Raw genomic sequence first — 15,430 nt, 5'->3', positions numbered from 1 at the left:
TTGAAGTGTTCCATTAAATATAGACTGCTCTGTTGGCAACATATTTAAAAATGAGACCTGTCCCCACTTTAATAATGATGCCAATAACATCTTAATACATGCTGCAATAAACATACAGGCAAAGATGAAATATGTTTCTTATTGTCTTGGTATAGAAAACATGCTATCTCGATGCAGAAAATAATCCCCCAGTAAAACGGAGCAGCTCTGTCACTGCAGAGCACTTGCTCTGTTTCCCTTTGAAAGCTGTCTGTTTAATTTCACTCCACAGTCCTCGGCGCTGTAGCTATTAACTGCCTTCATATGTCAAGTCAGTGACACCTCCTCCATTCTCCTCTGTTTGTTTAAGTGTGGCCCCGCATTGTTTGCTTCTGTACTTGACGTGTTAATAGCTTAATAACCTAATCTGGCAAATAATGGCACCTTGCCACAAAGGCTGAGGCCAAATGTATACAAGGAAGGCGGTACTGTATGATGACAGTAATCTAAATAAAAATGTATTTAATGGTGTCGTCTCATTTGCAGTAAATCTTCACTTCTTCCGCAGACAACTGGTGCTCTGTGGACAGTCAGACTTCCTCCTCACTCAGCTGTCTCATTACACTGACTTTCAAGTAGGAGATAGAGAAAGAGAGAGAAAAGAAAGAAAGACCTCGACAGGAGACAGAGAAGCATTGAGAAAGCTTGCAACTTTCAAAGCCATTTTCTCCACTATTGTTCATGGTAAGAGAAGAGTGAAGGAGCAAGGGATGTTGAGGTACACACCGTTTTCAAAAAGTCTCACATTCTTTTTGACAGATGTGGCGTCAGCTTTGCAGTTTAATTAAAAGGAAATGGAGGTGATGATTGCGACACAGACGTGATCTGATATGATAATATATTTATTATCATCAAGATGACTGTCATTAAGGATGTGTCAGGGAGCTATTCATTGTGGGATTCGAGGTCCTGAGCTGTCAAGTGTGTGATGCTGTGGCTGTCAGAAAGGAAAAGGTTGTAAGAATGATTTGACTATGCCAGTCACAATCAATCATTTGTTCAGAAATTAAGATTGAGCCCTAAATAGAGTTTTGATGTTTCTTTGACCAAAGTACAGAGCAGTTAAGCCTCACACCAATGATGAGTAATGACTATGTTCATCTGAGGACCAGAATACAATTCCAAAGAAGACAAGAAAAAACAGTGCGTAATTTCCATAGTTTTGTTAGCAATATTTTTGTGACTGTCAATTGTGTTTATAAAAGTTGATTACTAAACTATTGAAGTTAAGGAGAGACGTGTCTAAAATATTATGAATGAACAGTAATACAATATGAATTTCAATACTGAAAATAACAAGTCTACAACATTTTCACATTAAGTTTAAGACATTTAGAAGCAATCCTACTCTCCTTTTTGCTGTACCTTTCTGAAAATGAATATGTTTTACTCAATGTAATTGCTTATGTGACAGCTAATCATCAAGGCATGAATTGATTTATTGGGCTTCATATGAACTTCTTCCTCTGTGATAACATATCTAGCCTTACTCTCTAGGGTCACAAGATACTGAATAAACCGTAGCAACCTCCTTCACTATTATGGAGATGGGGAGGAGTGTACAGCAGTGGCAGCAATAACAACCCATGGAAGTATCATCAACACACCACTGAAAAGAAATGGACACAATCGGGTACTCGTTAAAAAATGATTATTAGTACGCATTTTCTGGCAATTTAGATTAGAATAACTTCATTTTTCTCATGGGGGAACGTCTTAAATCAAACCATTCAAACAACACAAACACCAAAAGACAGAGCTGAACATTTGGAGAAGCCATGGAGAAGACAACAATGTAGTGAGCAACATCTGCCCTCAGCTCCTCTGAGAAGCGATGCATTAGCTGGAATGGTCTAGCTGCTGGTGGCTCATCTGGAGATGGTGGGGAGCTGGGATTGGTGCGCTGGCTTTAGGGAAATCAGCCACTGTTCTCTCTCTGCGTCCCAAGCTTTGGCCATTAACTCACTGCCAGCAGCTCAGCTCTGGGATGAGGAACAACAGATGCCAGCCACTGAAAAGCCTCCAGCGCTCCAGCTAACCAATCCCAACTGAGTCGGGACGAGCCTCTGTAGATTTTTGGACATCCAGCGAACAAATGTGGACATGAAAGGGGGAAGAGGAGGGCTGTTCTGGAGGTAAAGATGTGTTAACCCTCTTGAACTTGACAGGAGACGAGGCTGGAGCTCAGATTAGCCCCTCAAAGCCCAGCTTTCACAAAAGGTTAGTGTGTGTGTCTGTGCATGCACGCATGCCTGTGTGTGTGACTGTGTCCAAGTGAGTTGGAATTGTCTACGCAATTCAAGGATATGTAATCACAGGTAGTTACCTTTTGACAATCATCCAATAACCTAACTTGGAAAAAGCAACACTGCCTATACAAAGGCTAGAGCATTTATGGGGAGCTAAAGGCCTAAGATGGACATACATTCACGTCATCATATTTTCTATGGTGCCCCACCCTGCCCAACATTGGACCCCCACAACTCCCATTTAGCCAATGAGAAGTCTTAGACTTTTAGTCCCTGTAAAGTCCTGACACTGTAGAATCGCCTCATGTCCAGAGAGCTGAGGTGAATGGTAATGTATTTGGCTGTTCCGTTTGAGGATGACCATATGAGGATGACTACGCCAAGCAGCACAGCAACCCAAAAAAAGTGAGGACGAGTGAACGGAGGAAAAGAAGGGGAGGGGGGCAATGAGAAATGCACAAAGGCTGGGTAAACACAGCTAGGCCTGCATCTGGAACCAACTAAAAAGATGCTTAATAATGCAGAGCCGGGCAGGCGAGTCCTCGGCAGCTGTTGTGTGCGCAGGACCATGAAAGACTCTCCTCTCCTCCATCTGACAGCTGGCTCCATCTCCTCTATCTCCTCTCTCCATCTCTCTCTCTCTCTCCATCTCTCTCTCTCTCTCCCTCTCTCTTTCAGTGGTCCAGAGTGGCAAGGAGACACCAGATTAGGGATGAGCCAATCCCTGCTATCCTCAACTGCCACATCTTCCTGCTAGGCTACCCAAACAAGCACAAGGAGAAGAGGAGAAGTAAGGGAGTTGGGTCAAGTAGGTGTCAGTCAGTCTAATGTATGTATGTGACTGCATGCAGAGAAAGTGATTATGGTGTCTGACCAACTGGTTATTTTATCGGCCTGGGTCATTCGCACAACTAAAAAACATGTGCGTCTGTAACCAGGCCTATACTCAGCAGGTTTATTGATTGGCAGTTTGCTGTATGGTGATTCTTTGCTCCAATGACCATTTTGAATTGGTTTTAACTTCCACTAAGTAGCCAACACAAATATATATATATGAATACACAGAGCTGAATACACAGAGAGTACTATATATCGAGCGATGAACTGTAAATTAAACGGTAAACAATAATATATATATATATATATATATATATAATATATTTAATTCCATACAGTTAATGGCAAAGAAAGGTTATTGTTTACCGTTTAATTTACAGTTCATCGCTCGATATATAGTACTCTCTGTGTATTCAGCTTTTATTGAAATATCAACCTGAACAAAGCTGGCAACCTATTATTCTAAAAATACTCCCTTGCATTTTGTCTGTATCAAAGAGAATCATTTGTCTTTTTGTAAACTGCCAACTTGCGTTTGGCAGAGTCTAAAACACACACTCACTGAAAATAATTGCTGTTATCTGTTAAAGCTAATAAAAGCCACTAAAACATAGGCATTTGAATTAAATTGATATGCAGTCCACCATGTGTGACATTCTGCCAAATGCTTTAGAAAATCCCAATTATATTACATTAGATGTGTTGCTAGTAAGCTCTTGATCATGCAGACTATTATGGTAAAATAATTAAAACCAAGTACTACATATAAGTATTAGGTATCTTGTACATGTATTTTAAAATGGCACTAAACACACAGTGTTGGAACATAAGTCAGAACAGTGATGTGTTATTTAGGCTAACACTTGTAAGATTTCCAAAACAGGGGTGTGGAATAAGTTCACTTCCTCAGAATTCCTGTCCTTGTGACACAAGCCCAGTACTGTAACAAACCCACAGCTATAGCTATAGAACCTAGCTGTCTCCCTGTGTGCATACCTTTGAATCAGTCAGTGGATAGCTGAGTGTGCCAAGCATCTGAAAAACATTAAAACACTTTCTCATGGAAACAAGGCTCCCAACAGGGCAGTAGCGAGCAGGAGCAAACCCACTCTCTCCCCGGCCCTGTGCCACCGAGGATACTGCACTGTACCAGGAGGAACAGGCTCAGCTCGGACAGACAGCGGTGGTTAATATTTTAATAGCCTACGGCAGTCACACTTCTCAATCCCAGTGTATCTTGTTGGTGGATGTAAAACCCCATTCTTCTCACAGTTAAGATCCAGATTTGAGCTTTTAATTATTCTTTTTTAATTCCCCAACCAGCTCCCTATGTTCTTTTTCCATTTGTGCTGTGCAGTTTTTCTGAGACTCGAGCCCAGGGAGTGCCTGACAGTGTCCTACTTAACTTTTCACTTTAATTCCTATGATTTTTCTTTTTCCAGTGTGAGGAACTATCACTGATCAATTCACGGCTTCTCTTCAAACACCCACGTTTATATTGATCAATGATCTGCTCTCTCCCTTTGCGCAGAAATAGGAAACTTTTTAGAGCAGGTAAAAGTGATCAAATCCCCTTATGACATTACAGCGCTGTACTGTGAGGTGTTTCAATGAGAAAACATGTTTGCCTGCAAGTAAGAATTCTTTGGAGTTCAATGAAAGCCACTTGGTTTTATAGAGCTGAAGTGGGCTCTCTACGCAACTTCGCCACAACAACAACTTTGCTACCTTCAGTAATCACCTTTTTAAACTCACAAAACCTCTGAAAAGTGCCTCTTGTATTCATCCGGTGAGTAATTCCTGTGTTTCTTTAGTGAGTAACAGTAACATTATTGATAATATAGAGAGAGGGAGAAAGGTAGAGAATGAAAGATTGTGGGAACGTGTGCACACGCACGCGCACACACACACACACACACGCGCACACACACACACACACACACACACACACACACACACACACACACACACACACACACACACACACACACACACACACACACACACACACACACACACACACACACACACACACACACACACACACACATGCACCTGGACATCATCACTGGCTCCATGGTTGAGAGTGGCTACTGGCCACTGTGGAACACTTTTATCTGCTCCTCTTGATTCATGTGAGAAGAACTGTAACAGAGGCCTCACCATCCCTTGTGTGTGTGTGTGTGTGTGTGTGTGTGTGTGTGTGTGTGTGTGTGTGTGTGTGTGTGTGTGTGTGTGTGTGTGTGTGTGTGTGTGTGTGTGTGTGTGTGTGTGTGTGTGTGTGTGTGTGTGTGTGTGCACGTGCCTGCTCTGAGCTAGCCGTCAGCACTGCCTCCAGGAAGGGAGCTGCGGTTAGAGCATCAGCTGCAATCAGGAATGAGAATGGGTGAGAGTCAGACAGACACTGCCTTGGGTTATTATGATGGAGTTAGACCACGCACTCAGGGGATCACTGCAAATATTAATGTTACATCTGTAACATTACCACTATGGAAAAAAGGAGGGGGACACCCCAGGATAAAATGAAAACAAGAACTCAAAACAAGTCTGAAATACATCATTAGTCCTATTTCAATTTCCACATATTGGCAAATACATTGGATGGCAGATAGTCAATGCAAAACATGCTACATTGCTAAGTAACTAAGGTAATGCAAGTGTTCTTTTTGTTTTGAGAATGGGACAATTAAGTCCCTCCCCGCCATGACAAATTCATAAAGTAACACACAGAACCTCAAGCAATTAGAGGGTATAAATTGTGGTGAACAATCGGTGGCCTCTTGGACACTCCTGAACCCCAAATCCCTGGTGCCCCATGGGAAATAAGGCTTTATTAAAAATGGAAGAACATTCTCATCCCCACTAGGGCCATTCTATTGTTATAGTATATTGTAAATCAATTCTCCTTACAGAATTGTATCATTCCAACAGTTTTGCCTGATTCCAGTGTTCTAATCGTTTCATCATCTCATTTGTCCAAAAATGACCTAATTTGCTGACCAATATATTGAAATAACAACATGGATATTATCTATTTTATGTAGGTATCTTCAGGTAAATTTGACTAACTTAGTTAACAAAAAAGTATTAATTAATTCATAAAATGGCTCTTTACTTAAGGGATTTTTTTGTATCCTCCTCATTAAGCAAAGAAAGACAAGAAGAGATAACATGTACTTTCCCGCTCAATTTGATTCCTCTTTTCATAAAAGCACTCTCACAAGTTTTGTGAATATTGGTTGCTTTGCACACTTTTCGGGAATAACTGAAATCCCTTGGCATGGATGCTTTTTCTTCGTGCTGTGTTGCATCACTGAGAATAAACATTCTGTCTTTGATAGTTTTTCCCATAGAACCCCAGAGTATAAAAAGTAGTTTATATTTGTTTTACTTCAAAATCAATGAGGAAGCCAAGCCAAGCCTGTCAAATAAGCCATATTACAACCTATGTTGCTCTAACCCATTAGTTCAGAGTTTCCCAACTCTGGTTGTCGAGTACCCCCAACACATTTTTATTATAACCTTGGACAAGCACACCTAATTCAACTTGTCAACTAATCATCAAGCCCTCAATTAGTTGAATGAGGAGTGTTTGTCCAGAGCTACAATTAAAAAGTGTACTGTTGGGGGTACTCGAGGACCAGGGTTGGGAAACACTGCATTTGTTCATACGCAACCTTGATATACAATAAGGAAGTGACAACAAAAAGACAACAGTTACACAGTGTTGGAATAAATTCAACTACACATACGTTTCATCACAAAATCGGAGAGCAACATATGTCCGGTGAAGTCCTCAAAGCAAATATTGCATGTGATGTAACAAAAAATTATATCACCTGCAGCATGGTGATATAACAACTAGTGATTTAGAACAACAGAGTTATCGCAAGTCAGCACAAAGACAACATGAGCACTGCCTTCGCTATTCCAGCAACATTTCAATATAAACATTTAACATAATCAAATCAACAAGGCTGTATACTTAGTTTAATACACTGAAAACTAACTTAAAGATGCCAAAAACAATTTAAACCAGTCAATGTTCCTAAATATCACGTGGCTGTCCATGGTACTGATTTCTGTCTCTGTGTGTGTGTGTGTGTGTGTGGGTGCGTGCGTGCGCAGCCAAGTAAAACTTTTTTTTTACTCACCCTACTTGTAGACTGGTTGAACGCCAATGCCATCCTCCTCTCTTTATGTTGGCAAAACAGTCCATGGCTCTGTCATATAGTACACTTTTAGTTATTGTTGTCATAGGTAGGGCTGTTGCGGTGACCATATTACTGCCACACCGGCAGTCACGACTCATGAAGGCAGTCAAATTCCACTTGACCGTTTAGTCATGGTAATTAGACTTCTCCAAGCTCTGATGTTGCTTCTGGTCATTAGTAGCCTACCAAAGTTGCTAATTGCCTGGTACTCAGCACTCTATTGTCCCTCTAATCACTCTGACTTCAATGTAAATGTATCGAAAATCAAATCAAACACTTCATGACAGCCCATGATCTCATGTTGCGCAACATTTCTATTGTCTATGCAATTGCGCAAGAAAACAGAGTGATGGTCTCTACTAAAAGGAGGAGGATCCCATCAGCTTTCTGCAGGCTAGGCCAATATCTTCAATATGCACCACGGAATTGGATATGGACGCTCGCAGTTGCACCCCCGATGTGTCTGTCTTCACTTGTAGCCTGTGAGAAAGACCCAATCACATGATGGACAGCCATGTGAGTGAAAAGTGCTTCCGAGCGTGCAGCACTCAGGGAGAAGGGCACAACGGCCACTGGCCGCAAAAGCATGGATATTCTTAGGGTGCATTGCGGCCACACAAAGGGTATACTGCTGTGAAATTCGAGGCATTATCAAGTGCTTGTAAAATTATGAATGAGTGACTGATGAAGTGTGTACAGCCTGCGCAAAAAACAAACCAGAGCTTATGCCTTTCAAGCTACTTTTTTCAAATCATCATTAGAGTCGCATCATGCAGCCTAACAATGTATTAAAAAACAAAACATATAGCCAAAAGTTTGTAGAACAACTAAAGTTACATGAATAACTCTAAATTAAGCATATAGTAATACCTATTTATTTGTTAACTGCTCAACACAGAATAGCCACATGTGCGTACTCCATCAAATCGTTTGGAGAAAATATATTTTCTATTTTAATCAGCTTTGTTCAATTGTTTCATTCATACTATAAAATAATGCCACGTAATTCTAAGCAAATTTCATCTGCTAAATGAACTAGTGTAGCCCACAGCCATTTGGCAGATCAGGACCTAACGTAAGGACAACTTAGAGTATGCTATTCTGTTCTTCTGAAATAGACTACATTTTCTTCATATCACGCATCTTTAGACCTGTCTAAATAAATAATTGATATATTGTGAAGGTGTAGACTATAATAAATTGATTTATTAGACTTTTTAAAATGTAGATGCTCCAAAGGTCTGCATCAGTGGCTTGTAGGCTATGTGTAGAAGCCAGGAGATGCTAAATATGTTTGGGGAAGCCTGGCTTACCTGGACATCCATGAATACACACCATTGTATACTGTAAGTTATGGATTAGTTCTCCTCCTTTTGGCATTTCAGATGTGTAATACGGCACTTTACAAACTACATTCTGATTTGAGATCTGCTTTTGTAACTTAGACTTTTGTGTAAATAGTTCATTTGTATCAATGGTAGTCTGAATACTGCCCTAAAAGTAGGCTAACTTTTGAGTTTACTGTATAAATACACATACTGCCATCCATAATTATGTGCAAGATGAATTATGTTGTTTGAATATGATTGTATTAAATAGAGACATACAGTATGTGCTGTGTAATTTGGAATGTTTGATTTCCTCCCTGGGTGTTGAGATTAAGAAAACTCTCCTCCTTAAGCATGCAAGTGTGGTTGTGTTTGGTAGAGGGGCCATGCCCTGTGGACAGTTAAAGGAGTGATAGGACACCAGGGGATAGGGCAAGGACATGTAGCCGCCCGCCCCTGGTCATTGGTGACAAGAGCAGGGGGATGTTAAGCACACACTGGGCTGACTTCACACTTTGATTTAGCGCCTTACGTAATGTTGAAGAGGCGGCTACAAAGACAGTTTACTACAGTGGACCACTGGAGATGGGATCAGCAGATCTCACTCCTCTGCTCCTCATCATAAAGAGGCCAGTGCAGGGGGAGACCTTGCTCCTCGCCTCCCATCTAGATCAACATACTGTAGGCCTGAGACAGAAATAGAGAGAGGGAGAGAGAATTACACTCTTGTACATTAAATATAGAAAATGGTGCCCTATCTACCAGATATTTATTTTCATCGAATTGCTATTCTGATATTCTCTCATTTTCTTGATATCATTGAAAAGCCAGACACAATAGAAGTAGATTACCTGACAAAGAACAGATAAACATAAAATGTATAATGTCAAACAAAGTCATGGTACAGGGTATTAAATATGGATCTTCAAAATATCACAGTGTAGCAGATGTTATAGCGGGTGCAGCAAAATGCTTATGCTACCACCTCCTTAACAATGCAGTAAAACAAATAATCAATAAAAAAAAAAAAAAAAATGAAAGAACAACAAGAAATCAAGAAATGTCAGAACGAATCCAATTAACAACCCAAATAGCACTGTAACAGTAATCCAAATGCAATCTATAGCTATCTACACAAGATGAATTTACACAAGTAATGATATGTACAGCAGGAGATATATTAGATTGAGGTATGTCAAGAATCCACTATATAAATAAATATGCAGTGTGTATAAACAGTGTAACTAAAATGCAATGTACAGTAGTATAAATATTTGAATGAGCTATGTCGAGAATACAGTATATAAATACACAGTACAAAACCCTATATCAAAATGAATAGAATTGCAGGGGGGGAAGTCTGGAATACAGTATATATTAGAATACAGTATATACTCAAAAAGTGGGTTAAACAGTATGTAAACATTATTTAAAGTGACCAGTGTTCAATGACCAGTGTTCATAGGGCAGCGGTCTCAAAGGTGCAGGGTAGCGTACCAAGTGGTAGCCGGCTAGAGACAGTGTCTGAGGTTCAGGGCAGGGTACTGGGAGGCAGGCTAGTGGTGACTGTTTAACAGTCTGATGGCCTGGATATAAAATCTGTTTGTAAGTCTCATGGTCCCAGCTTTGATGCAACTGTATTGTCTCCGCCTTCTAGATGGTAGCTGGGTGAACAAGCCGTGGATCGAGTGACTGGGGTCCTTGAGGATCTTCTTGGCCTTCCTGTGACACCGGCTGCTGTAGATGTCCTGGAGGGCAGGCAGTGTGCCCCTGGTGATGCGTTGGGTCTTTCTTCAGCCTCCTGTTGCGCCTTCTTCAGCACACTGTCTGTGTGGACCATTTCAGGTCTAATGTATGCCTAACAGGAGCAGGTAAATAACATATTTTCAGCCATGCTGTTCCTCTCACTGTGGGCCAATGGCTGATCACTTCAGCAGACAATTTAAGGTCGACTTAATGTAGCCTACACGGCCTCTCGGGGAATTTCATGCTCTTATGGAAAGCCGTTTGAAATCCCTGAGCAGCCTAGTCTTAATCTCATTTGTGAATGTGAGAGAAGCCCCGACAGGACCAGGGACTAGCAGGAACATCCTCCTCCTAAAGCACCGTTTCATTTGTCAGGAGACTTTGCCGGTTGACACTGGAGGAGTGACGTAATTGATTTTAATCACACACCTGAGATGAGGAGAATGAGGGGGCTGGCCCTTAATGATTATTCAAAGACCCGTCAAAGATCATGTCTCTCTTTTTAAGGTCTCTGTTTTCATGTATTGCTGTCTTGAAGGATGATATTTGCATTATTCATTTTGAAACATGTTCCATTGTTATTTCATTACTGGAATCAAACTGTGTCACACAAGAAAAACAAGTATTATGAATTATCCTCCTAATACTGATAAGCAAAATATAGATTTTCCCTTTTCAAATGGTGCTTCAGGGCTCTTGACAAAGAGGACTTTTCTCCAGTTGACTGTCTACTCAATGTTAAGCTGACACACACTGTGAAAATGTTCCAAAGGCGATGCTCGACTTTGTACTGCTTAAAGACATACTTTTCCCTCTTGACTCTTCAGGAAGTCTGAGTATTCTCCCTCCCCTCAGAGTACCACGGTAATTTGTTATGAAAATCTAGACCAAAAGCAAGGGAAAGCAGGACCACGTTGTTGCAAGCCATTAGCTAGGAAACTGTTTGGTGAACATTATAATGCAAAACTCCAGAAAAAGAGAGAAAAACTGCCTGGGGAGAGAGATTTAAATATGTAATAAACTAATATTTCATTTATTTGGCTCACATGGGAACCTGACCATTTAGCATCAGCATTTGCAGATCAGAACTACACCGTAATGAGTAATACTAGAAAATGCAATACAATTTTAAAAATATTCAATTTATTATGGGCAACTAATAATGTTAAAAAAATAAAATCTGAATGTGAGATTTGGAACAATGATACCTATATACTGTAATTAAGTATGTACATCATTACAAAGACATTATTAAGTAGCATATCTATTGTTTTTTATTACTCTGTTTTCAAGAGTTTGTAGTTGTCCTCAAACCTTCATTCAAGACAGTTGTCTATCCTTCAGTTTGCATTGTTAAAATAACTTGTGAAAGTATGTATTTCATTTGTTGATTTTCCCCATTGTTATTGCTTTACGTAGAATACAATGGCATTAATTCTTGATGAGGCTGCTGTCACTTTTAATTTCTGTTAGTCCTGGGAAGATGATAGACAGCCAGCCTTGTAATAAATATAACATGCCCTGCATACATTTTTTACCGAAAAAAAAAAGGAAACGTCCCTTTACTAATTCCTTTTCATATGTTTACATGTATAGCTTTCTCAATGGGCATATCTATTTCAAACTTTGGGCCACAACAGAAATATATTTCCATCTCATTAATGAGCAAATTAGGGAAAGGTCTTTCAAGAAAAAAATAAGAATTGCACAACCATAATCTCCATACTAAAGGACCAGTCTTTGATGAATCGCTCGGGGTGTGTGTGTGTGTGTGTGTGTGTGTGTGTGTGTGTGTGTGTGTGTGTGTGTGTGTGTGTGTGTGTGTGTGTGTGTGTGTGTGTGTGTGTGTGTGTGTGTGTGTGTGTGTGTGTGTGTGTGTGTGTACGTGTATGTTTCGTTCACTTCGCCCATTCCCTATACAGTATACGATAATTACTGATGACTCTCAGGACTGAAGTCTGAAATCCTTCCACCCATATGATCAAATGTCAGGTTCACATGATAGACACAGCGCTTGCATTGCCTAACCATCTAATACCATTATAGTAGTTTGACTCATGTTAAAGGTTAAGCAATCTAATGCCTTTTTAGGTCTTTTAGATTGATGACAGGTTTTAGATTGACTGCAGGTCTCATACTTTATGTTGTTAGCGTTATGTCGTTGTATACTGGATTAAAGAGGAATCATATCAAAAGATATTAAAAGACAGTTGAGTAACACCTTGACAACTCTTTTACCAACAATTTATGTGGTGTATCAGGAGATGATCCTTGGTACATCAGATTTAATTGTTGAATTGGTCCCTATATATGATGAAAAAAATACATGTTTGGATATGCTCAAAAGAAATCCTTTCTCAAAGGAAGCGCATCCTCAAAGAAGTCTGGGGAATCTGGAATTCTTTTTAATGTCTGGATATCCAGAGAAGCTATGAGCTACATGTCCTTATAGCCACCTCACCATGCTAACAAATTACCTGGATCAGCGTTAGCCATTGACTAATGCTAGCATTATAGAGGCATAATTATTGGACTATATTGGGCTATACTGTAGATTGTATTAGCAGGTCTCGGTTAACAGTTTTGTGCACTGGTGAAGGCTCAACATGTTACTCTAACCAGTTCGGCAACATACTGTAACTGGGTGGGTCACTCGAGTCAAGTCTATAAAATCTGAATGGTTTATTTTAGTATGATGATCTGTGGATTAGCGGATCCAGATTTCCACTAGTGCCCATGGAGTCAGATTGTGATACTTACAGTATATCCTGGGATCATTAAGGAATTAATAAGACAGACAGAGACGTTAGCTGCTGCAGTAACATGACAGTAGGCATCATTTAATGATGTAATGAGTGTGACAAAAACTATAACAAGCCGATCCCCTCTTACAGCAAATGTCATTCATATTTTAGCCAAATTGCATTATTACTGTATGTCTGCTTCCCGGCTTCAAAATTAAATCCCAAGATTTACGCTCATCTTTAAAGACAAAAATCATTAGAATTCTAACGACGTCAGACATTGTCAGGAGAGAGAGAGGAAGGGGAAAGAATCTAGAGATATTTCTTTTTCTTGTGGGCTTTTTTTAATGAGCTGAAATCCCCATGTCTTGCCATTTCCTCTGCCTTAATTGATGATTATCACGTTACACTGTAGAAGCGCTTCACTCTCTCCTCCCAGTCATTATGCTATAGACAGGGAGCTCTTGAAGCTTCAAAGGCAGGATACAGTGTTTTAAGATGAATTCAGCGATCCTTTGGCCCACAGGTAAACCCCCTGTAAACAGTGCATGCTAACCGCTAATTAGCCCTCAGGCCGAATCAGGCTAGCTCTGTATGAGCTGACCGCTGTGATGGTCCTGCTTAGGGCAATATTGTATCTCTACTAACGGCCCTATTAGACATTCAACTGTAGACCCATAAGGCAACCCCCTCATGAATATTTTAAAAAGACTGACACCGAAAAGCACGAAAGGGGCCATGAACTGCATGTCATGGAAGGAATATAATGCAAGTAACAACCAATCAATAATGTCTTGATCTTCTCTGTTTTAGCATGACGCATGAATATTTTCTCACCTCTGTAATGCAGGGAGACTGAGGTTGGGGCAATGGTGGGGCTAAAGTAATAAGAAGTGGCATAGTCTTACTCCGGTGAATTTACAAATGATGTCCCAGGTGGGAATGATAGTGTAACTGACTCATACAAGGACTCAGACTATAAGGTTCAGTTCAGTCTGAAGGACTGGCAGGTCTATGCTACTGCTAGAGAGTAATTAGGCTACTGTCCTTCACAATCTCACGCTACAGTACAGTCGATCAGACTGAAGGACTGTTTGTGTTCTCACTTCACTATAGTGCTGTGTGGATCTCATCCACTCAGGTCAGGAAGAGATTAATATATTTCTGTACCTCATCTGTTTCAACAAATAAAATAGGCTTAATGTGCAGACAAGCCGCAAAAGACGCCAATAACGGGATACCAGCTTACATACTAAACTTAGATTTTAACACCGCATTAGTTACATTAATTAATTTATTCAAGTAACATATAGCATATGTTTTCAATATAGAAGAAATCAATTATGAGGTGCCATTAACAATATATAATAAATGTGCGGCATACATGTGTGGTGCTATATGCTAATTCATATTTTATGCTTAACCCTTATCACCTTAAATACATTTTTCATATCTAAGAATAATGTGAAGCAGCATGCGATCTCATATAGTTATGCCAATGAACATGAGAATGTGTGTTTTAACTTACGTGCCCTCACCTATTCTTTACATTCCTGTGAAAGATCAACCTCTTGCAGTGAGCTATAAAGCTCCCGGGAATAATCCAGAGGAATTCTGACATTTTTGTGAAATATTATGCCTTAGGCCATGTCACTATATCAGAGGGAGATTAACATAAAAAAATACTATATATAAATATATATATATATATATATATATATATTAAGCATGTTGTTTAGTCTTTTCCTTTTTTGATTGTTTATTAAACCCATTCATATTTAGTATAGCTAGTATTAAGTCATCATCATTTTATCAAAATGTAATTTAGGGTAGACCTCTACATTTGGCTTTAGGGATTGAGGGAGAACATTGGTTAATTGAATGAAATATTTAAACAACAAAAAATCACAAGAATCAGGTAAGTAGATTTTGTTTCCAAAAATAAAATTAAAATATTTTTTCATCTGAAAGTATTGCTTATTGGGCACCTTTATGTGTTTGTAAAATATCCATTTAGATATTTTATTCATAGGTTTTAGATGTTTTTCTTTTTGTGCAAAATGCTGTACACTGATAGACCAAACATTAGGAACATCTTCCTAATCTTGAGTATCACCCCTTTTGCCCACCGAACAGCCTCAATTTGTCGGGGTATGGAATCTACAAGGTGTCGAAAGCATTCCACAGGAATGCTGGTCCATGTTGACTCTAGTGCATCCCACAGTTGTGTCAAGTTGGCTGGATGTCCTTTGGGTGGTAGACCATTCAGGAAA

At 39.7% G+C, this 15,430-nt stretch overlaps 1 long non-coding RNA gene across 1 annotated transcript; it reads left to right on the top strand.

Moving 5' to 3' along the window:
* Positions 1–1,570: 1,570 nt before the first annotated feature.
* On the top strand, positions 1,571–14,815 carry LOC106607386 (uncharacterized). The gene is made up of 3 exons (XR_001329188.3): positions 1,571–2,259; positions 2,967–3,096; positions 10,325–14,815. It is a non-coding gene; the product is annotated as an uncharacterized LOC106607386 (long non-coding RNA).
* The last annotated feature ends 615 nt before the right edge of the window (positions 14,816–15,430 follow it).

The sequence above is a fragment of the Salmo salar genome, chromosome 01 (assembly GCF_965601325.2).
Source record: "Salmo salar chromosome 01, fSalSal1, whole genome shotgun sequence".
Taxonomy (NCBI): Eukaryota; Metazoa; Chordata; class Actinopteri; order Salmoniformes; family Salmonidae; genus Salmo; species Salmo salar.
This window is presented reverse-complemented; position numbering and strand designations above follow the sequence as displayed.